The sequence below is a fragment of the Amphiura filiformis genome, chromosome 18 (assembly GCF_039555335.1).
Source record: "Amphiura filiformis chromosome 18, Afil_fr2py, whole genome shotgun sequence".
NCBI classification, from domain to species: domain Eukaryota; kingdom Metazoa; phylum Echinodermata; class Ophiuroidea; order Amphilepidida; family Amphiuridae; genus Amphiura; species Amphiura filiformis.
Genome location: NC_092645.1, coordinates 38819462 through 38842308, shown reverse-complemented (window position 1 = coordinate 38842308; position 22847 = coordinate 38819462). Strand labels below are relative to the sequence as shown.

The window sequence follows — 22847 nt, the reverse complement described above, 5'->3', positions numbered from 1 at the left end:
CATAAACAGTAGAGAGATAGACAATAGAAGAATAACTTGATGGCTGTGTTTGAGCAAACAAGAATATCTATGCATGTGGACCCCCTCCCCCTGCCCACAAACGAAAACTTGGTGACCGCCATGTGGAAGCCGTTGTTATAAGATTTAATTTGATATATATCTCATACTTATATCACCTAAAATAAAAAAAAGCGCGCAATTGGTCACAAAATCCAAACGTTGGTGACCTTGTTATTTGTTTTCATTTGATATATATCTTATGCACATAGCACCTAAAATAAAAAAGCGCCCAATTGGGTGACAACCATGTGACATCCCTTGCTATAAACTTTTATTGCTTAAAGTATCATCCTCATAGCACCTACAAAAAAAGAGAGCCCAATTGGGCGCCAAATCCAAAAATGGGTGACCATCATGTCCCCCCTTACCTAAACAACCCTAACATCACTTATCCAATCACACCCCTTTACCCCCCCCCCTCCGACAACCCTTTGGAATTGTCTAGGGCACCAATATCAAAATGGGTACACATTCCCCTTTTAAGGAGAATTTATATCAGTATTATATTAAGACGTATGTTCCAAGCATTTATTATTGCAAATACAGGTAGCTCCTAAAATGCTACCTATAGCGCTACACTATGTTAATTGGTCGTTCCTATTTTGCTTTTTGAAGCCTGTGAGCTTTGACCTCTGGGGTTGCGGCTACCATCCAGGGGTTATTGGTCATCGTTGTACCAAGTATGACCCCTGAGGGCGCTGTAGTTCTTGAGCTAGAGCTATTTGAAATTTTACACATATTGCCCCCTGTAGCCCATGACCTTCAACCTCTGGGGTCGAGGCGACCCTACGAAAATTTCTAGGGGTCATGGGCCATCATTATACTAAGTATGGGCCCAGAGACTACTTCATTTTTGAGCTAGAGGAGTGCAAAGAAGTGGTCTTAAGAAGATGAAGGAGAAGAAGCCGAAGACTAAACAAAATATATATGGTCAATTCCAGGGAAAGCGGGACAAAATTCTCTCTATGTTAACTTTCCACTTTAAAATGTCATTAATAAAGGAAATCACGTTATTGATGGAGCATATCATGTCACGTCCAATGTGCTCTCTTTGTGCATATAGGCCTTTACTAGCAAGTCATACCAGGGGATAGACCCCCCTCGGGTCCATGGAGAACGACTGGTAATGTAGATTACATAGCATTAAAAATCAACCCAATACATGGACCCTCCCAGTCTGTAAGCAATTTGCCTTCAAGTTCCCACAAAATGCTGGGAGTTCACTTTTACGGATTTGGAGTCACGCAATCTTTCTATATACCACATCCATGTTTTCACTACATTAACGTTTGTGTAAGCGACTGAAACAACGATATTGTATCCGACCAATCAACGCAGCTTGGCAGTGCGGGGATATTTGAAAAGGCTTCCCTAGCTAAATAATGTGCAAACATTTGCAAACCGCACGCGATAATATACGCAATATGGTCAATAGGCCTAAGTCCGAGTCGAGTGGTTGCCTTTTATTATTGCGCGTACCATGGGTCTATCAGACGCGTGCCACTTGAGCTCAATACCTCTCAGTTGTTGACAAGTGTCCCATCCGATCTTGCGTCACATCCCGCGGCATAGCTTTGTGCTACCATATTTGAATTGAAACTGGGGCGGGGCTTTCGTAAGTGACATCGGAAACAACGTGCTTCGTTGAACGAATATTTGGAAGGGAGATCTCTAACAGATTGGACCAGTCTCGGAATCAGCGCTCAATGGAATTTCGCGTTCACTTATAATACGAGTATATTTCTATATTGCTGCATGGTTGACTGTGGTGGGTGTAATTAGTGGCGTCGATTTGTGGATGAAGAGGAATGGGTTTTTGGCATTGAAGAAAATAAGGGGGGGGGGTTACAGGACTTTTCATATTTTTTTCATAGGGCATTATGTAATTATTTATTGTTACATTATCCAGAGATGGAACCGAACCGAGACTGGGGGCCAGTCTAACCAGGGGACAAGTTATGATGGCTTAAATGAATTGGCGTTACCCACGAATTCAAAGATAAAGCATCATATATGTCATTGAATGTCCTTTAATCAAAATGAAATTATTACCGTTAGAAAGACGTTTGCATGATCTCTCATCATATGTAAAACAATTGAATTCCACCAAAGTTTTTGGACTCTAGAGGCCATTAAGTCAATTTGGCTAATAATTTTGTTACCTGCGTATCAAAAATAAAATGATCGTTCTGAAAAATGTTAAGTGAATATGCCATAAATGACTATATCATGAAACGAAGTTTCGTTCTATAATTCTGAGGTCCAAGTGATTATTTTATGCAAATATGTTTTACCCATAAAATTCCATAAAATCAAATTTGACGTTACCCACGTATCAACTGTTACCCACGAGTCCAGCAAATATAATTGCCATAACTTAAATTAACATTCAATGACTTTGACCACTGAATTTAGTTTGACAAGCGCTTAAAATTGTAAATCGTAAAAATACGTTCACCGCTTTAAAAAAGAATCTACGACCGTTTAAACTTTTGTTACCCACGAATCCCGAATAGATGCTAACCTTGAAAAACAAGGAGATTGTTTATTTTAAGTTTAAATCAGCACATATTCAAGCCATGGGTATGCTATAATTTTGACAGTACTTACAGTTTATACACCTAAGAAACGCAAACCCCAAACGGTACTATAGTACTTATAGCTTTACCCACGAATTTGGCGTTACCCACGAATCCAAGGATTTACTCGTAAATTATATGTTTCTTATGCATCTTAACATTTTGAAAACATGCGAAATAGGTTCCAAAACAGTCCTGTTTAATAGCGTCCTCTTGAAGGTATACTGAAGCTGTATCATGAAGTTTTGATTGATTATCCTAAATTACCATTTTTGGGTAAATGCAATTGGTTAGAGAAACGGGAATCATTGAAACACAATGGAGGAATAACCGCATGATGGTTTCCAACCTTCTGTAATATTTTCTATTTTGCCGCTTACCAATACATACCTTCAAATTTGTGTTACCCACGAACATTTTGGTTACCCACGAATCCCTACTTAAATTATAGTTAGCAATGTATTGATAGTGTTTTAGTTCATAGGAAGTGTCAAACACGAGTTAATAGAATATTGCTGCATGAAAATATGGAATGATTTTACTAAAATAATAATGTTAAACTGTTTGCTCTGTCGATTTGAATTTGGCAACTTCATTATTCTCAAAATTTATACCCAAAATGCCATAATGATCCATTCTAAATATACCACGTAGTCTGTATTTTGATTAAAATTCATTTTTAGTGCCATTGCAGCCTGAATTATTGACATACGGAAAATATTTTTTATTTTCATTTAAAAAAATTAATAGGAATTGCTATTTTCCAGACGCTGTTACCCACGAATCCATCCGAGATCCTCGTCCTGCGACGAGATACAAAATCTAACTTTATATTTATATGAAGCATTTATTCTAATCTTTCGAAATAATACAGTAATGTTAAATGACAGCCACTTTGGAAAGAGTTCGAAGAATTGACACAATCTTAACTGTACACCTGGTTCTTTCTTAAAATTTGTAATAACCAAAATATTTCTTTGTAGATATATGTAATAAAATTATATTTTACGTTCAAAGTCTTCACCGATTTCTAGTGTATATGAGTCACACATAAAATATTGAAAGATATCAAAGAAAGTGAAATTTTATGGCGTACAACAGGTGAAAAATGCTTGAATTCGTGGGTAACATGCATATGCGCATTTAACAATTTATTTGGTCTAGCAAGAACAGTTATTTTTCAATCCGATGGCACTTCCACCTGATGATTCACTAGATATGATCGTCTCATTTGATAAGTCTAGAATTGAAAAGGAAAACATTTTCAAAATGGCCCACAGAGAAAATTTTGGCCCGCTTTGGCTGGAATTGACCATATATACAATAAATACAATGCCACGTTGCACGGGCATATATAATTATAATGTACTTTGGGCATTGTGGCACAGACCATAGACATTCTGTGCTTAGTTAAGCACGCTAAAATACCCTCTACAACAAGGCAATTCAGCAACATGATATACACCATTTTCACCGTTGCATGGTATAATAATTCCTCACCGTAACTTTCACAGATGCTGCAATGATAATTGTTGCAAAAATCGTCATCCCATGCACCTCGCACGAAGTTCGGCCAATAATCCTCGATTGTTATTTCAGCACAGTGCTCTTCTGCACCGTTGGGGGACCCCGTTTGCCAATTGCTGTTAGAAAAAAAATATTTAGACAGAAAAGTTTCTTTTATGATCAAACAAGTTCTTAAAATCACTTACGCTAACTTTTCTCACAGTTGATACAAGTTTACATATTCAAGTCATCACTTCCCTGATCATATACTACTAAATTATTTTAATATGGATTTGCAGCTTCGTCACCGACTTTAAAAAAATATTGAGCCGCCCTACAACTTATATTTGTAGTCAAATTAATGCAGAGCTGCATGGTATATGAGAGTACTAAATTATAGAGAGGTGCTACTTCGATCGCAAAAAATGAGGACAGTGTGAGCTCACAACTTACGTATAAACTATATCAGTTCCATCCACCCATGTATATTCATCTGGCTCATTGGTACTTGACATCAAGCCTATCCAGCATGCTGATTGCGTATTTGTGGGTAACAAAGTGGTTACGAATGCCTACAAAATATAAAGAAAGTAAGTCTTTAATGCAGTATCAATGCGCGGACTATATGTTCATGCTATGTTTCGTACGCTTGTGGGCACAGGTACGTCACTTTCATTTTCGAGTACCTCCCCCGGGATCGAGTTACAAAGTGAGTTACAGGCCTGTATGTCCCTTAAGGCGCAATGCGTACAGAACATCACGACCTTTCTATTAGCCGATGTTTGTTATACTTACATTTTCGGTCCCATCGTTGATAATAACAAGATCTGCGTCCATTTGTAAACATGTTTGCCTTGCCTCTTGTCTCGCCATTGTATCTGCGTTCATTATGTAACAACGCTGGTTATAGTAACCCCAGTCTGTTTGACATTGCCATTCTGTGGTATAAATCAATTCATAGAATGTACAAATATTGAATGAGGTGAAATATTCAACGAGGCTTTGCCGAGTTGAATGGAACAGTTCATATTTCACCGAATGAAATTATTCTTTCCATTGAACGAATAAAAACATTCAATATTTGTTTTATAGCTCCGCGTCCGTGCAATGGAAGAATAAAATTGCACGGGCGCGGAGAGCAATAGTCCTTTTGCAGCTGGCTAAAATAGCAGAAATAATCAATAGTAGTTGGCCAATCAAATGACAAGAAACTTTGTTTGAGTTATATAAACTATAATGATAATAATTAATAGTAATAATAAAATTTATACTACAGAAATATACCACAGAAATATATATGTGGCTATGGGATACCAAAACAAATTGTGGACGTTATTGAAAGGACATACAATGACAAACCAGAGCCAAAGTGATCTCCCCTGATGGAGAAACTGAGCTGTTTGACATCGCAGCCGGTGTACTACAAGGAGATACCCTTGCCCTACATCTGTTTGTCAGTGGCGTACCGTGGCCGCCCCTTCCCCGGGGGGCTGAAGAAAATCCAATTTTGCCGCCCCTTCCTCAACAGCCCAAAAAGGTTGCCTCAATTTTTTTTACGGTCGTTTTGAAAAAGTGAAGAGCTTATAAGGGTTTATAGGCGCTACCGCCCCAAAAGCAACACATTTTGAGGTCTAGTACAATTTTTGCACATTTTCCGCCCTTTTTTCTTTACTAATTCTTTTCGCCGCCCTTCTTCTTCCGCCGCCCCTCTTTTTGCCGCCCCTTCTTCTTTCCGCCGCCCCTTTGATTTGGCTTGCGCCCCCAAAGCCCCCCCCCCAAAAAAAATACCCGCATGTTTGTGATAGTGCTCGATTATGCCTTAAGGCTATAGATGGTAAGGAAGAAGCACTAGGATTCCAGCAAGAAAGAAGAAAAAGCAGACGAGTTGGGCCAGAAGTGGTAACAGGCCTAGACTTCGCTGATGACATCGCCCTCCTGTCAGAAGAAATAACACAAGCTCAGGAGCTGCTACAAAGGGTAGAAACGTCAGTCGGAAGAGTCGGCTTAAAGATGAACGCCACCAAGACAAAGTTCTTGTCTTTTAACCAAGATCAGCCAGTTAACATCAGCACAAATAATGGCACAAAGCTAGATGAGGTGAAAAACTTCAAATATCTAGGAGCATGGATGGCTAGCACTGAACATGATGTCAAAACACGCAAGGAAGCTTGGAGAGCATGCAACAGCCTAAGCAAGATCTGGAAGTCTGCTCTACCAAAGAAATTCAAACTACGGGTCTTCAGTGCAACAGTGGAGTCTGTATTAACATACGGATGTGAAGCCTGGACCATAACTCCCAAACTATCTAAAGAGCTGGACGGCTGTTATACACCCGAATGCTTAGGGCAGTGTACAACATCCACGGGAAGCAGCACATTAGCAACAAAGAGCTGTATGGAGACCTTTCAAGACTCTCAGAGAAGATCAGAGAAAGGAGAACACGCTTCGCTGGGCACTGCTTCAGGAGCAAGTGTGAACCTGTAGCCAACCTGATGAACTGGGCACCCAAACATGGAACAAGAAACCCTGGTAGACCACCCCTTACATTATATGTAGATGTACTGAAGCAAGACACCGGACTGGAAGCATCTGACCTGGGAACGGCGATGCAGGACAGAAGGATGTGGAAAGCTGTCGTGGTTCGGAAAAACCACCCGAAATAAGCAAGTAAGCAAGCATGTATGTGGCTCTCACGAATCAACAGGTTTTTTTTTAATGTAGCTGTGAAAATTAATGGTGTTTAACAAAATGAATATATGAAATAAAATATAGTTTCCACTGTCTGCGATATATAGAGACCCGCGCGAACGAGAGTGGTTATGAAACATGGTAAAGGGTGATGATAATCATGGTGTCTTGGTGTAGATTACTCATCCAGTAATAACCATGTTAGCTTGATAACCATGTTAACTCCTGTCATGTTAAAGAAGATAAATGTGAATATTCAGACCTGTGATAGTGCCGGGGATTGTTTTCCCCGAGTTCAACTTGACGCCGATCGGAGCAACTTTAAAACCTGACCTTTGACCTTGGATGAACTTTGCAGTTTCATACTCCCCAAGTGTCAGGGATCATTTTCTTCAAGTTACCATGGTTACAGCCCGATCGGAGCAACTTTGAATATGACTTGAGTGACCTTCGACCTTAAATGACCTTTTCGGTTTCATACTCCCAATTGCAGCCCGATCAGAGCAACTTAAAATTTGACCTGACTTTTGACCTTGAGTGACCTTTGCGGTTTCACACTCCCCAAGTGTCAGGGATCATTTTCCCCGAGTTACAGCCCAATCGGAGCAACTTTCGATTTGACCTGACCTTTGACCTCAGATGACCTTTGCGGTTTCATACTCCCCAAGTCCCGGTGATTGTTTTTCCCGAGTTACAGCCCGATCGAAGTAACTTTAAATTTGACCTGACCTTTGACCTTGGATGAGCTAGCAAATGCAAATTTGCTCTGGCTTGGACCAAGACGCACTTACCCACCAAGTTTGAAAAGGGCAGACAGACAGACTACCAGTTTTATTATTAAATTATGTCTAACCTTATTAGTGTCTAGTTCAAGATGACAGAGAACAGCAAATACACAAATAATTCCAATAATATGAGCTACTCTCTTTATATTGTCCAATATAACAATGTCACAATCGCAGTAAATTTTCTCTAATTTAATCAGATCTAACTCTGACCTTGTTAGTTTCTCATTCAGGGTGACAGAGAACAGCGACTATTCAGCGTTTTTTCTAGCTGACATTGATTTATTCCAAAATTCCTACATTTAACAAAATTATTGCTTAACTCTCAATTCATGATAAATAAAGTCCCCTACTATTATATTGTCAATTTAAGATGAACAAGCAGCGGCGGCCCCCCTATGACTTTCAAAAAAAGAGGTAAAGGGAAGGAAAAAGAGAAAGAGAAGAGGGAGGAGAGAGAAAAAGGGAAGGGGGGGGGAGAAAGAGAGGAGGGCCAAGAAGAAGAAAAGGAGCCATTTCCCGCCCTGGCCATGGTTAGCTCCCCTTACGACATCTCCCCCCCCCCTGTGCAATGCTGACCGACGCGGTTTTAAAGTTGTTGGTTTTTGTATTTTGGGCCCATTTTCCACCATGAAAGTCACCTCTCCTGCCTTTTCTCCCAACTACTTTGGAAAAATCTTGGCTACGCCACTGTCCTGGCGCACAAGTCTGTGTCATGCCAGCAATTTAATCATTATAAATAAGTTTACTTTCAGTCTGATGTCAACACACAACTTTTACGGGGTTTTATCACAATGTATAGGCCTATATCCAAAAACTATATAACGCGTCTCTCAAAAATTGCGTCATGCAAAATTATGTACCAATAATAAGCAATTGGCTTCATTTAATATGGCCAGGGGCGTAGCCAGGATTTGTGGGGCTGATTTTGAAAAAGTGGACTAGTTTTGGACCTTTTCCTAAAATTGTGGACTCGTTTGACCAAGAAAGCATGGCAAACTTTTACTTTTTTGACCGAAAAAGCATAAAACCTGGGTTTTTTTCGCTCGCAAAGTGAACCGTTTTGGCTTTAATCGGGTGGCGACCACCCCGCCTACGCCCCTGATTACGGCTTTCATTTTTAAATTAAATATTTCCAACTTCCAGACACCCCCCCCCCCTTCATATCATGTTTATCGTGCCTATTTATTACGTAATTAATGTAAGGCATATCATATTTAATAGGCAACTTTAAAACATACTCGTACACCGCGTTGCGACTTAAACATTGCATTAATTAACCGGGACTTTGCAACTACGCTCAAATAATTGTAATGCCCGATCATTTGTATAAGGATGACATGAGAGAAGAATATAGAAAGAATGGGGGTAAACATGGTCAAAAGAATGAAATTTCAAAGGTGAAATTGGACTGGGAAAGTATGGGAAACAAGAATAGCTCCAAAATTGAACGTATAGATCGGCCTAATTGAGTAGGTCCATGCGGGCGGGCCTAAACCAGCGGTCCGGAAGTCGGGCCCGTGAATGAAATCCATAAAAATATGCGGTTGGAAAATAAATAAATAACCAATAAAAGGGTGAAAATGATGCATCAAATGGCTTCATTTGTGCTTTCACTTTGAAAATGTTTCCAAATTCCCTCAGACACCCCCCCTGCTCGCGCAAGCGCGAGAGGCGGCGCTGTCACGCCGCATAACAATCTTTAAACATTTTTTAATTGCATCGTCCCCCCCTCCCCCCCCCTATTAAAATACCCTGGCGCCGCCCCTGTGAACAAGTGTTCCAATCCCGGTTCCAATTTTGGAGGAGCTGCATTATATTTTTTCACAGCTTCCTATTCTTTATAGAAATTAAGTACATCACAAATTGTGAAATTTTTCTCACTGCCTGAAGCTAGACAAACAATTTGGTACAATCGGAGTAACTTTAATTTTTGACCTCTATACAACTTGCCCTTCGACCCTTTTTGGCACATAACTCCGCAACCACAGGTCGCACACGCAAAAAATGTATATCAGACACGACAGATAATTTGATATGCTAATGAGTGAATGTGTAATTGTTGACCTCTGTATATTATTCAACAAGTCCAAATTAGTAAAGATGTCAACTTTTACTAACATCAAGTGCCTTGTGAAATCTGAATTATTGATATATTATTTTTTTAGATCAAACGTTCATTCATTCACTCTTGAAAAAACCCAAATTATAGCAAAAGCTGTCGTGAGGGTTGAGAGCCAAAAAGCCTTAACTTGCCATCACTTGCTCCCACAAAGTGAGCATAAAGTCGCCAGGGCACTATAGAAAATACAGTCCATTAATCATGAAAATGAAAAAAATCAATAGAAAACGGAAGGAATACTGGAGGAAAATATATTGATTTATGAAGACCAAAGTAAGGTGCGGGTAGGAGAAATTCAAACATGTTTGATATGATATTAAAGGTTATAAAATAAGGATTTCAAATCTGGAATATCTCAGCAAGTTGTTTTGCCAACTTTATGATCATATTGTGAGTTACGGCTTTGTGGTTCTAAACCCTCGATTTGTCAAAATGACTATCTTCATCTATTAACATCATGTTCTAATTTTATTTACCAGCACAGCGGGTTTCATCTGTTCCATCTGCACAATCTACTTCATCGTTACATCTCCAGTAACTTGGAATGGAAGTCATATTGTCATCGCATATAAAATTTGATTCTCCTTGAAATCACAGGGAAGAATAGTTATATTTAGATTAGGGAGAATACTTAGAATTAACACCAATACAACACACAAACCAATCCCCCACACATCCGACGCGACGCACACACACTCCCCACACACAGAAAATAAATAAAATGAAATGAAATAAACAGATCCTAGAGGCTGGTCGAGTGCATATCCGCCGGAAAACGCGTTTCAATACGAAATAAATGCGAACCTCATCGTGACATCATCCAAGCAGCAAAGTTCATTTCCCATTGAAAAAGCGTTATCCGATGGACATGCAGTCGACCATTCTGCCTAATAATAAGCTCTGTGTTTTGTAGACCACAACCCTGTACGCCATGCATCATCGTGTTTCTATATTTTGTTAAGGCATCGGTCATCCATCTTTACATAGTATTGTTGCGGGTCCTGAGAGCACATTCAGACACTGAAAACTGCATTCTGAAAACGAGGAATGTCCTTCTGATATCGGGTGTTTTTTTTAATTCGTGATAAAATACAAATTTTTCCCAAAAGGGCCTAAAATATTTGGGTAGTTTTGGAAAAAAATGCATATCTTTAATACGAAAGGTCAAGTTTTTGAAATGATGGACGGTTTTTCCTGCCAGCTATGATACACTCCACACTGGGTGTCAGAGAAGAATGGCAGTCCCTTGCTCAGATTGACGCGAGCGCCCTGTTTATGGTTAATGAGCGACACAAGCGGAGCTTTGTGTTCACTTCAAGGGCGCCGATCTGCTCCGACCAACGATTTGACGCACAATCGGCCAATCAGATTATCGGTCTGTTGCTATGATTGTCACACGATTGATTCAGGCAATCAGATCCCCACTTCCGTGTTTACGCTCTGCATGCTCTCAAAATGTAAACAAGTGCCGTTCTTCTCTGACAAAAACTTTAAGTACATATCATTAGATTGATACAATTTACTTCGAGGACTGTTTTTGTCAAAATATCAATTTTTAATACTTTGCCATAAAATTGATTATTAATTTGATATTAGAAGAATATTCCTCGTATTCAAGATTCAATTTCGTGTGTCTGATGTGCTCTCGAGCCCAACAAAACAATACGTGAAAACCGTTGCTATCCAAGGCCTTAAAAACTATTGCTAGAAAATTAACACCAATTTAATGCGCAAGCTATGGAACCCTGATTACCTTCCCGGGAAGAGCCGCGTGGTAGACTTTTCAAATACTTTTGTGTAAATACTGTAGCATCCGAGGTATAAAGGTATATGAATATTATATATATATCGGCTGGATTAGCGACCCGTCTTACCACTCAGCCTTCGTGGTCTAGTGGTTAGGACGTGTGCATAGTACGCATGAGGTCCCCGGTTCGAGTCCGGGCGAAGGTTTTTGCTTTACGTTCTTCGTGGGTTTTTCTCTATTCTTGTTCAGTGTCTTTATATTTATTTTATAGAGAAGCGCATCGTTCCGATCCCCAATATGAGTACTGCCAGGGTTTTTCCACTTTCCTGTTCAGTGTCTTTATAATTATTTCAGTGGATTGCATCACTTGGTGATCACCCAGCAGTATACCATGGCATTTAAAAAGCCGTATTAGGCCTATATGCATGGTGGAACAATAAGTAAAGCAAAGCCTCGCCTATATCGGCTGGATTAGCGACCCGTCTTACCACTCAGCCTTCGTGGTCTAGTGGTTAGGACGTGTGCATAGTACGCATGAGGTCCCCGGTTCGAGTCCGGGCGAAGGTTTTTGCTTTACGTTCTTCGTTTGTTTTTCTTTATTCTTGTTCAGTGTCTTTATATTTATTTCATAGAGAAGCGCATCGTTCCGATCCCCAATATGAGTACTGCCAGGGTTTTTCCACTTTCCTGTTCAGTGTCTTTATAATTATTTCAGTGGATTGCATCACTTGGTGATCACCCAGCAGTATACCATGGCATTTAAAAAGCCGTATTAGGCCTATATGCATGGTGGAACAATAAGTAAAGCAAAGCCTCGCCTATATCGGCTGGATTAGCGACCCGTCTTACCACTCAGCCTTCGTGGTCTAGTGGTTAGGACGTGTGCATAGTACGCATGAGGTCCCCGGTTCGAGTCCGGGCGAAGGTTTTTGCTTTACGTTCTTCGTGGTTTTTTCTCTATTCTTGTTCAGTGTCTTTATATTTATTTCATAGAGAAGCGCATCGTTCCGATCCCCAATATGAGTACTGCCAGGGTTTTTCCACTTTCCTGTTCAGTGTCTTTATAATTATTTCAGTGGATTGCATCACTTGGTGATCACCCAGCAGTATACCATGGCATTTAAAAAGCCGTATTAGGCCTATATGCATGGTGGAACAATAAGTAAAGCAAAGCCTCGCCTATATCGGCTGGATTAGCGACCCGTCTTACCACTCAGCCTTCGTGGTCTAGTGGTTAGGACGTGTGCATAGTACGCATGAGGTCCCCGGTTCGAGTCCGGGCGAAGGTTTTTGCTTTACGTTCTTCGTGGGTTTTTCTCTATTCTTGTTCAGTGTCTTTATATTTATTTCATAGAGAAGCGCATCGTTCCGATCCCCAATATGAGTACTGCCAGGGTTTTTCCACTTTCCTGTTCAGTGTGTATATATATATATATATATATATATATATATATATGTATATGATTATTAACGTAACTTAAAAACGTTGCTATCCGAGCCCTTAAAAACTATTGCTACAAAAATAACACCAATTTAATGCGCAAGCTATGGAACCCTGGTTACCTTCCCAGAAAGAGCCGTGTGGTAGACTTTTCAAATACTTTTGTGTAAATACTGTAGCATCCGAGGTATTATGTATGAATATTAACTAAACTTAATATTTAAAGATTCTTTACACATTATCGAGCCACAATCGATCTAACTTAGAAGGCCGAGTGTTTATTTTTAAATTGATTAAAAATGAAGACTGGAAAGACGCTACATTTTTTCTATAAAAATGTCATCGTGTTTATTTTTTAATATCTGCAATATACTTTGGGATCGATTATGAATTTTTGTATAAAATTTAATTTTGTCCAAAATGAACGAAGTCACGATGTTGTTAACAAATATTTTATGTACATGTGAAAATGAAGATTATACTTCATTTATATTTTAAAACCATTTTGATATTGCCATATTTTGTAAATAAAAACGTTATAAAAAATCACAATTTGCAGACAATTTAATTTTGTCCAAAAAGAACAAAATCACCAAAACGATGTTGTTAACATATATTTTATGTGACATGTATTCTCCGCAGCAAAATTGAAAATACTAAAGATTATACTCAATTGTTTTTCAAAGATATTTTAATATTCCCATTTTTGGTAAATAAAAACCGTTATACAAATCACAAAAACTACATTTTGAAACAAAATATCTCAGTTCACGTCAATTTTCAAAAATGACAGCCGGGTAAAATGAAACGATCAGCATGAGAGGATACATTTTACCATGGCTGTCACCTTTGTCTAAAAAGTTGCACTAAAACCTTAACTAGAGCAAATAGATATGGAAGCGGTAGCGGAAACATTAAAATTTAAGGGCAACGAATCTTGTGTTGGCGCGCAAAAAAAAAGTGACGTTTGGTATTTGATGGGTAAATGCGTGCGAAACGCGAAATATCGTGTAATTTTACCCTCTTGTGGCCTAAAACGGTGGTTTCGGGTTAAACCTTGTTTCTTTGCTTTCTACGGGTCATAAAAATATATTATAATGGGCCTGTCAAAAACCAGAGAAAAGATAACCTAGTGGGCCCGTTAAAAAGCAAAGAAAAGTTACCATTATGCAGTTGCTGTCCGTTTTTCCTATTCAGTGCACACACAGCGATCCAATTGATGATTGACCTCTAGCTCACTCACTGTACTGTAGGCATAGGCAATGGACTAGTTAATGGGCTGGTGGAAAAACCATTCACCCAATAATAGCCATAGAAGCTCACATGTGAATTATAATGTTCATCCTTAACATACTACAATTTGAAGTAAAAAATGTCACGGGAAAGCTGTTGTCGAGCTGTTTTCCCGAAGAGAGTCTTCCAAAATTTCATAACAGTCGGACATGTAATTTCAATGGCAAATTGTGCTCAACAGCTGACTCGCGATAGCTCCAACTTCAAACGAGCACCATCTTGTGATCGGTTTGATCAATTTTCGCCATAGAAGCTGTAAATAAACTTCAATTCTTTCCCTCTATGGTCATCTAACAATGATTAAAATGCGATTTTGGAAAGATTGTTGTCGAGTCTCCCAAATATGGAGTTCTGACTGCCTGATAGGGGGCTAAAAAATGAAAAAGACTTTTTCCAAACCGTGTTAAGTCTAAAATCACATGTTTCTCATTTACTTGTGTGATACGATCACAATAACTGTGACAAGTTTGACATGAGTTGTACCATCCACATGGCTGGATAACAATACGCAGACTATTGTTCTCGTTTCGGAAACAAAGGCCACGCTCAGCATTGTTACTGTTCGTTTGCTTTGTTATGGTGCATCCAACTGAAATTATAATACCTATTTCATCACAGCACATTGAATATCGCACAGGTAAATCAGAAACATATGTTTATGAATTTAACCAGGGCTATGAGACTCATCCCTGATTTAACATAGTTGAGCTGTTTTCAATGAGGTTTATCTTGGTTTAATGGGGTTTAAGTCCTGCAAAGGTCGTGGTGAATTCTGCTGTAGACATGACTGCATAATGCCATGATAGGTGCGTAAAAAGAAAAGAAAATTACCTTAGTGGGGCCTAAAGGCCGGGCTAAAGGCAAAGAAAACAAACCTTATAAAAGCAAAAAAAAAATACTTACCAAAGCTCTCGTAGCACGTGTTGTTCTCGAAGCTATTTTTGCAAAGAGCATAATCTAGTCAATGAAATATATACATAATTAATAGACATTTCAAAAAGATAAAACATTGTATAATAATACGTAATAATAAAAAGTATATTTCATTAAAATATCAAACAAAAAGTATTATTATATTTATCGTGTTAATTATATCGAGATTCCTGTTTCTGTGACACTGATGTCTATTCTAAATGCTGATAGTAGTATATATTAACTAGTTTACGAACTCAAATAGTAAACCTTCGTTAATGGGGATATATGATACGTGTGTTAGGTGTTTCATAACCAGTATAATCAAGAGCCCTTGGATTATTGATAATTCCAACATATAAAACGTCAAATACGTCAACGAAGAATCCTGGTTCTGTCACTGATAGCTATTCTGACCATTTACAAGGGGCACAATCTAGTCAAAGAAACATAAAAAGTATATTTCATTAAAATATCAAACAAAAAGTATTATTATATTTATCGTGTTAATTATATCGAGATTCCTGTTTCTGTGACACTGATGTCTATTCTAAATGCTGATAGTAGTATATATTAACTTATAAAATTAACTTACGGCCTTCTAACTAAACAACTTCAAAGCTATGTTTATATATAATCTCATTTTAATCACTTTCGTTTTTTACCTCCATCTTCTGCATCAGTTACTAACAATGAGAATCCTTGATCTGTGCCAAAACCATCTGATGTGAACTCAAATAGTAAACCTTCGTTAATGGGGGATATGATACGTGTGTTAGGTGTTTCATAACCAGTATAATCAAGAGCCCTTGGATTATTGATAATTCCAACATATAAAACGTCAAATACGTCAACGAGTTGGATAGCCAGGAATTGCACTAAGACGCGCCTCATCGGTGCCGGTGTTACCGTCCATTCACACAGAATGTTGTTCTGATAATATGCCGGGTAGCCAGGTGATTGCATAATAACGGATGTGTTAAAAGACAACCGAGTTTCCTTATTTGGACAATCTGTGTAAAATTATAGGTAAAATGTCTTAATGCCTCGTGAGAAAATGCACCCCTTTCTAATTTTTTGCAAATGTTATACAAGTTGATTTATATACTGTTAAAACGCAAAATAATAATAATAATAATAATAATAATAATAATAATAATAATAATAATAATAATAATAATAATAATAATAATAATAATAATAGTAGTAGTAGTAGTAGTAGTAGTAGTAGTAGTAGTAGTAGTAGTAGTAGTAGTAGTAGTAGTAGTAGTAGTAGTAGTAGTAGTAGTAGTAGTAGTAGTAGTAGTAGTAGTAGTAATAATAACTGCTTAGTGCTTTTTTGGCTATGGGAAAGGAAAGAACGAAGGGCTAAAGAGATGAGATGAACAGATAACTACTTTGCTCAACTCTGTATTCGAACCCCAGACCCCGGCCAACGAAAGCGTACCTAGGGTGATTGCGTCATCCATTCACCTAGGATGCACGCATACTCAGTGGCTTCGTGCTGTTGGATTTTGTTGGATTAGAGTGTTGGGGTTAAAAGTGTACGTGGGTAAAGGATGGCCATGTTATGGACGCTGAACGAATGATCTTCCTCCGATACATGATCAAACGTTAAGAAAGTGCTGGTACAAGGAGCAGAGAGATCATCAAGAAACATCGATGCTGGCGACGAATAAAGTCATTTCAGAAGAGCAATGATCTTTTGGTAAAAGAACACACATCATAAAAGAAGTATTCCTTATTATAGTACAAAAGACATAAAATAAGGGAAGAATTTCAACCAAAATATTTGATTTCAGTCGAAAATGATCTCAAATGTTTTTCGGAGATGCTTTTTCTATAGTAAATCAAGATAACGGTTTAAACTTTTCGCTGGAAAAAATCCCGAAGTTAGTAGTTTTTGTAGCGGTGGTGACAAAAGGGAGGACACATCTGTACAAGTATGCTAGGGGGCACATACTATACGATCGCATAGATTATGTTTACGAAGCCACAAATTGGAAAGTCGGGTCACATCTATTTTAACACGTTTTAAGAGGAAGCTAATCGTTACTCCATAATAGTACGAAAGCCAATAATTCCACTCTAATTCCTAGCCGTAGTGCACGTTAGTAACCATTGGTTACTGGTTCAAGCCTGGGCTCATACACCTGTTCCGAATTATGATATGCCATAGGCTTTGTATTGTGATCATTTCGATCAGTGGTTCGTAACAGAGAAAGCGTGAGCCAGTTGACCTAGCAACGGTCATATTTTAACGTGCACTACGTCAGCGAATAGTTGTATTGTGCCCTTCTCTTACCATAGCAGTTGAATGATTCATGGATAATCTCCAAACCATTTTGACACAGATCGTGATCTAGTTAAAGAAAAAGATATTTATAAATGCTTTTTCAATTTCAATTTCAACATAAAGACAAGAAAATAAAATACAGCATTAAAGGGGGGTAACCCTATCGGTTTAGGATATGGATTCTCTTCAAACTTACATACAATGTCAAATATTGTCACCTTTATCCATTTATGTGAGAAAACGGGAACAATTTCAGCATAAATGTGAATAATTAGCATATTAGCAAGCCAATACACTGGTACGCGTGAATTGCATTCTGGTCAGAAACAACAGCCGAGCGCATGTCCCGGTGGAAACAGGAAGTGTTCGCCTTGGCACTGAAAACCGGCTCGCCCCTGTACACTTTTATACCCTCTATTCATACTGATTAATCTTAAAAAACATTACATATCACTGCGCTCATTATCATTCTTGACAAGATAGCCCATGCTGTATTTGCTTCGCTTAAGTATTTCTTTATTTTTAGCTATATGATGCACATTTTCACATAATGATTTTTCTTTGTTTTATTTTTTAACTATTTTTTAAATGGGGGGAGGTGCTCTCATAATTTTTTTCATATTCCTCGTATCATGCTTGACAATAAAGGTCATGTTTCCTTATTTATTTCGCCTCTTATGTATATGTCTTTATTTTTGTTTTTTTGTTTTATATCATTATAGCGCCATCTATAGTTTGACATTAGGGGGCCTATTTGATGTATTTTTGCGGACGAATTGGTACTGGGGTGAAGTCTTCCGAATCTATTCCGATTTCATTCTATGACTACCCAAAACTCCCGTGTCGTGTAAAATGCGAACAACTGGTAACCTGTAAAACCGCTGTGTTTCATGATTTCTCCGGAAATACATCGACTTGGAGCGTCAAATTTCAGGATAGTAATGAGAAAAATAGTATCTATTATGTGATACCAAAACCTCATCAACAATGAAAAAAATCGGGGGATGATGCTGTCGATCGGGTTACGGACCTTTAAGTGGTCGATCCAAAAGAAAACCAACTCATACACAAATGTTTCCAAAAGGTTCCATCTCTGCCTATGGGAAAAGTACTTTATCATTACCGCGGACAAATCTACTGCATTAAATTCTAAATCTGAACTCATCAGCAAATGTAGACATGCCAACAAGTTTCTCTTAGTGAACAATGTTTTCGAATTATTATTATCCAATTCAACTGTCTCATTTTATGTTTATATTTATATATAATGCCATTCATTGTGGATCAGAACTTCCTTTAAAGTGCATGCTCTTTTGAACTTGTGGCTTTATGGCCCACTTGACAGACCTATAAATTATGACTCTCAAGTGCTTACTTTGATGGTATAACTCTATGTTTGTTCTATATTTCCCTTATTCACCTGAGGAACCTTAGGGCGAAACTGTCTGTAGTGAATCAGCATGGACTAATTTGGAATGGAATGTATATATATATATATATATATATATATATATATATATATATATTATGACCAAACTCCAAATCTTAAAAAGTTACTAACCAGAGCCGCACTTAATAACAAAGATAATGGCGGAAGCACAATGTGTAAAGATAAACGCTGTGGGACGTGCGCGCACATTATTGAATGTTCCAACTTTACTTTCAAAAACGGCATGTCTTTTGAAATAAAGAAAAGTATGAATTGTAAAAGTAAAAATCTTGTTTATGTTATGACATGTAATGGTTGTAATGAAAATTATATTGGACAAACAGGGGACAAACGTTGTTCTCGCATTAGAGTTCATAAACAACACATTCGGGATCCAAGCACTCGCCAAATCACGCTGAGTAATGCTTTGGAACGCATTCATTATGAGCGAGGATCACCAGCTATCCTCCAACATCTTCGCAACCGTATTACTGCTGCATTCGCAAGTATCCGGCGCACAAGGATGGTACACAACGCAATTGATGCAATGAGGACCAGGGCTGAAACATGTATTTGTCAAGGAGGCAACCAGGTAGAGAGCATGCAGAGCAGCACAGTAAACTCACTTCAGAAGAACCAAAGACAAACCAAACCCGCCCGCCCTTTTCAGGGCTACCTTTTATCCCAAAAAGAGAAATGACTTATGTTGTAAATTTAAAAAAGAAACAACAAAGTAAGAAAGTAAGAAACACAATAAAACACACAAAAAGCATAAATAACCAGACAAATAAGTAATTGCAAGTATAACAAGAGAAGTCCCATCCCACATCCAGTTACCCGACTAGTTAATGGCACTTAACAAAATACATAATCCAAAATACAAAATCCCTGTTTTTTTTTATAAAGTTATCATTGAGGAATGTTTGATATTCATGCACGGTACATGTACTCCTTTTCAATCATTGAAGTAGCCAAACCTCCTCTGTGGACAGAATGAAAAATGGGTACATTTCTTTAAATGAGCATATCCTCAAAAGTTGTGAACCGATTGAAATATTTTTTTCGGTTTATTGAAGCTAAGGAATAAAGATATCAAAATATATCTGATCAATGTTTCAGAAATAGGAGGAAAATAAGGCGCAATGAGGATTCTGGTTTTTTTTTGGGGGGGAGACACCCTGTAGATACAATATAAGTCTATCTCTTCCTACAATTTGTTATGTTGTGAATACTGGGTATTGTTGTGTGTGTAAAGTTTGGATACATAATTATTTCAACTTACCTTGTATATTAAGTTAAAAAGGTTGATAACTAAAGATAAAAACACGCTTGTAGCTCTTCAAAATAAATAATGTCAAAGCAAACTTCACAAATCAATTAATCACTTTATGAGTTTCTTACCTCCATCTTCTACATCAGTTATTAATAATGAGAATCCTTGACCTGAGATACTGTCGTCTGATATGAATTCAAAGTGCAAACTTTCGTTAATGGGCGATATGATAGGTGCGTCAGATGTCTCATAACCAAGATAACCAGAATAAGCAAGAATCCTTGCATTGTGTATATCTCCAACATACAGAAAGTCATATCCAAGTTCAAGTTTGAAAAACAGGAATTGCACCAGGACCCTCCTCATCCCTGATGGTGTTACTGTCCACTCACATCTTATGTTGTTGTGATAATAAGCAGGGTAGCCAGGTGATTGAATCGTAACGGTGCTGTTATAAGGCAATTGAATATCCTTGTTTGGACAATCTGTGTGAATTTAAAGATAAAAACATATCATGGTTATAACAAATTCAAATAAGTAGACTGAACATCAAACATTCAAATTTCCGGCATTTCCAACGGACAGCATGTAGTGGGTTTAATTAACTGAACACAAAATTCATTTCTCATTGATTCCGTAGGAGAAGACACTGCTTCATGTTGTTGCAAATTTAATTAATTTAGTTAAATATTTAAATACTAGTATTCATGCTGCAGCACAACTTTACAAAAGTGCCACAGCTTCTAAAATAAACAATGCTTACAATTAAAAAAACTAACAAAATAATGAGATTTTGTCTCGGCAATACACCTTCCTCGAGAGTCAAAAATAGATTCCAGGGAAGACACACATTTTGGTTTTTGTATTAACAGCTTCTACATGTTCCCGAGTGTTTCTTATATAAATATTTATTTTTTCAATAGCAGTGTTCATCGGTAGTTTTATATTAAAATATGTAGTATTTGGTCCTAAATTTGGTCAATTATGGTTAAAACCATATACCAAAGTATTTCTTTCACGGTCAAAGGTCAAGGTTTAGACTTACAGTGTTTTCAATTTCCCAATAAGAAAGTGTCTTTATTTCTTTTGAAAGTTACATAAAGATAATATCTATTTAGTTTACTACAGAAATTTCAAATCAATTACAAAATATAATGAATGCCTGATTTACACAACTCGATTTTATATTGGCATTTTTTCAAAGCCGATTTTCTCGAAAAGTTGTTTATTCACAGTGCCCACTATACGCGACTATGGAATACAGCCGACGACATGTATTGTTATTATCACGTGTCTTTGGGATGTTCACAGGTTTGGGGTCAAAGGTCATTAAAGGGGTACTTCCGGTCCAAATTGAAATACCTTCTGCCACAAACAAACAGGGTGATGCCACTTGCTCACATGCATTGACATTAGCCAGTGTCTATATGGTGCTCACAAATTTGGAGTCAAAGGTCATTAAAAGTTTCACTTCCGGCCTGAGACGAAATACCTTCAAAATGTTTTTTTTGCCACAAACAACATAGGTGACGCCACTTGCACACAGGCATCGATATTAGCCAGTGCCTTCAGGATGTTCACATTCTTGGGGCCAAAGTTTATTAAAGGGTCACTTGTGACCTGAGACAAAATACCTCAAAATGTGTCTTCTGCCACTAGCAAACAACAGAGCAGGGTGTCACCACTTGCACACATGCATTGACATTAGCCTATGTCGATTGGGTGTTCACAAATTTGGGGTCAAAGGTCATTAAGGGGTCACTTCTGATCCAAGACAAAATACAATGCGTCTCCTGCCATAAACAACATAGCAGGGTGGCGCCACTTGCACAGATGCATTGGCATAAGACACTCTCAAGGGTGTGTACAGATTTGGAGTCAAAGGTCATTCGGGAGTCACTTCCGGTCCGAGACAAAATGTCTTCAAAATGTTGCTTCTGCCACAAACAACATAGCAGGGTGACACCACTTGCACACATGCATTGACATTAGCCAGTTTACAAATATGATGTCAAAATGTATGTCTTTTGGGGAAAAAATGTGTATCCACAATACTAATGGTCAAAATTTTCAAAAGATTGTCGGCTTTTCCTCACAGCTTCAGACACTATAAGTACATATCAGCAGATTTAAAAATTTTGTAGTGAATAAAAACATACTGTGCAAACGTTGATATCCGATCACTCAAGACATTGCTTTTGGTTTAAGTGTTCGGATAGTTTTTGTGCGCAGTGTATTTTTAAAATATATGGACCTCTTCCCAGAAGCATCCATAAATTCAATCATAATGACAAGCTTTATTTATTTGTCAAGAACGTGTAGAATGCCCTTCACCTACCGTTGCAGTAGAATGATTCCTGGATGATCATCAGAGGAGTTTTGCAAAGGGCGTAATCTAGTCAAAGAAAATAAATACATATTTCATTAGAAATTTAAAAGACACAAAACAATGTGCATTTTTTTAAATCTTTTTCGCAGTAAAGTAGCAACATTACATACGATGTATTGATTTCTGTTTCTGCAGTTCTCGAGCTATTTAATGGGCCTAGCTAACCAAATGTGAAATCTGTACATATTGTTAATGTTATGCAATACGAAACAGAAAGAATAAAAAGGCCCATTGGCTTCAAAGCATCTATTTATCGTTATTTCGAAATTAATTCTAATACTGGAATTCAAAGTTATCAACTCACTACGTTGCGTCCGATAACATTGG

The 22847-nt window shown here is 37.9% G+C and overlaps 4 non-coding genes across 4 annotated transcripts; all 4 read left to right on the top strand.

Moving 5' to 3' along the window:
* The first annotated feature begins 11620 nt into the window (after positions 1 to 11620).
* On the top strand, positions 11621 to 11693 carry Trnat-agu (transfer RNA threonine (anticodon AGU)). Its single transcript has one exon. It is a non-coding gene; the product is annotated as a tRNA-Thr (tRNA).
* A 288-nt stretch (positions 11694 to 11981) lies between these two features.
* Trnat-agu (transfer RNA threonine (anticodon AGU)) lies at positions 11982 to 12054 on the top strand. Its single transcript has one exon. It is a non-coding gene; the product is annotated as a tRNA-Thr (tRNA).
* A 288-nt stretch (positions 12055 to 12342) lies between these two features.
* Positions 12343 to 12415, top strand: Trnat-agu (transfer RNA threonine (anticodon AGU)). The gene has a single exon. It is a non-coding gene; the product is annotated as a tRNA-Thr (tRNA).
* Positions 12416 to 12703: 288 nt separating this feature from the next.
* Positions 12704 to 12776, top strand: Trnat-agu (transfer RNA threonine (anticodon AGU)). The gene has a single exon. It is a non-coding gene; the product is annotated as a tRNA-Thr (tRNA).
* Positions 12777 to 22847: the final 10071 nt, after the last annotated feature.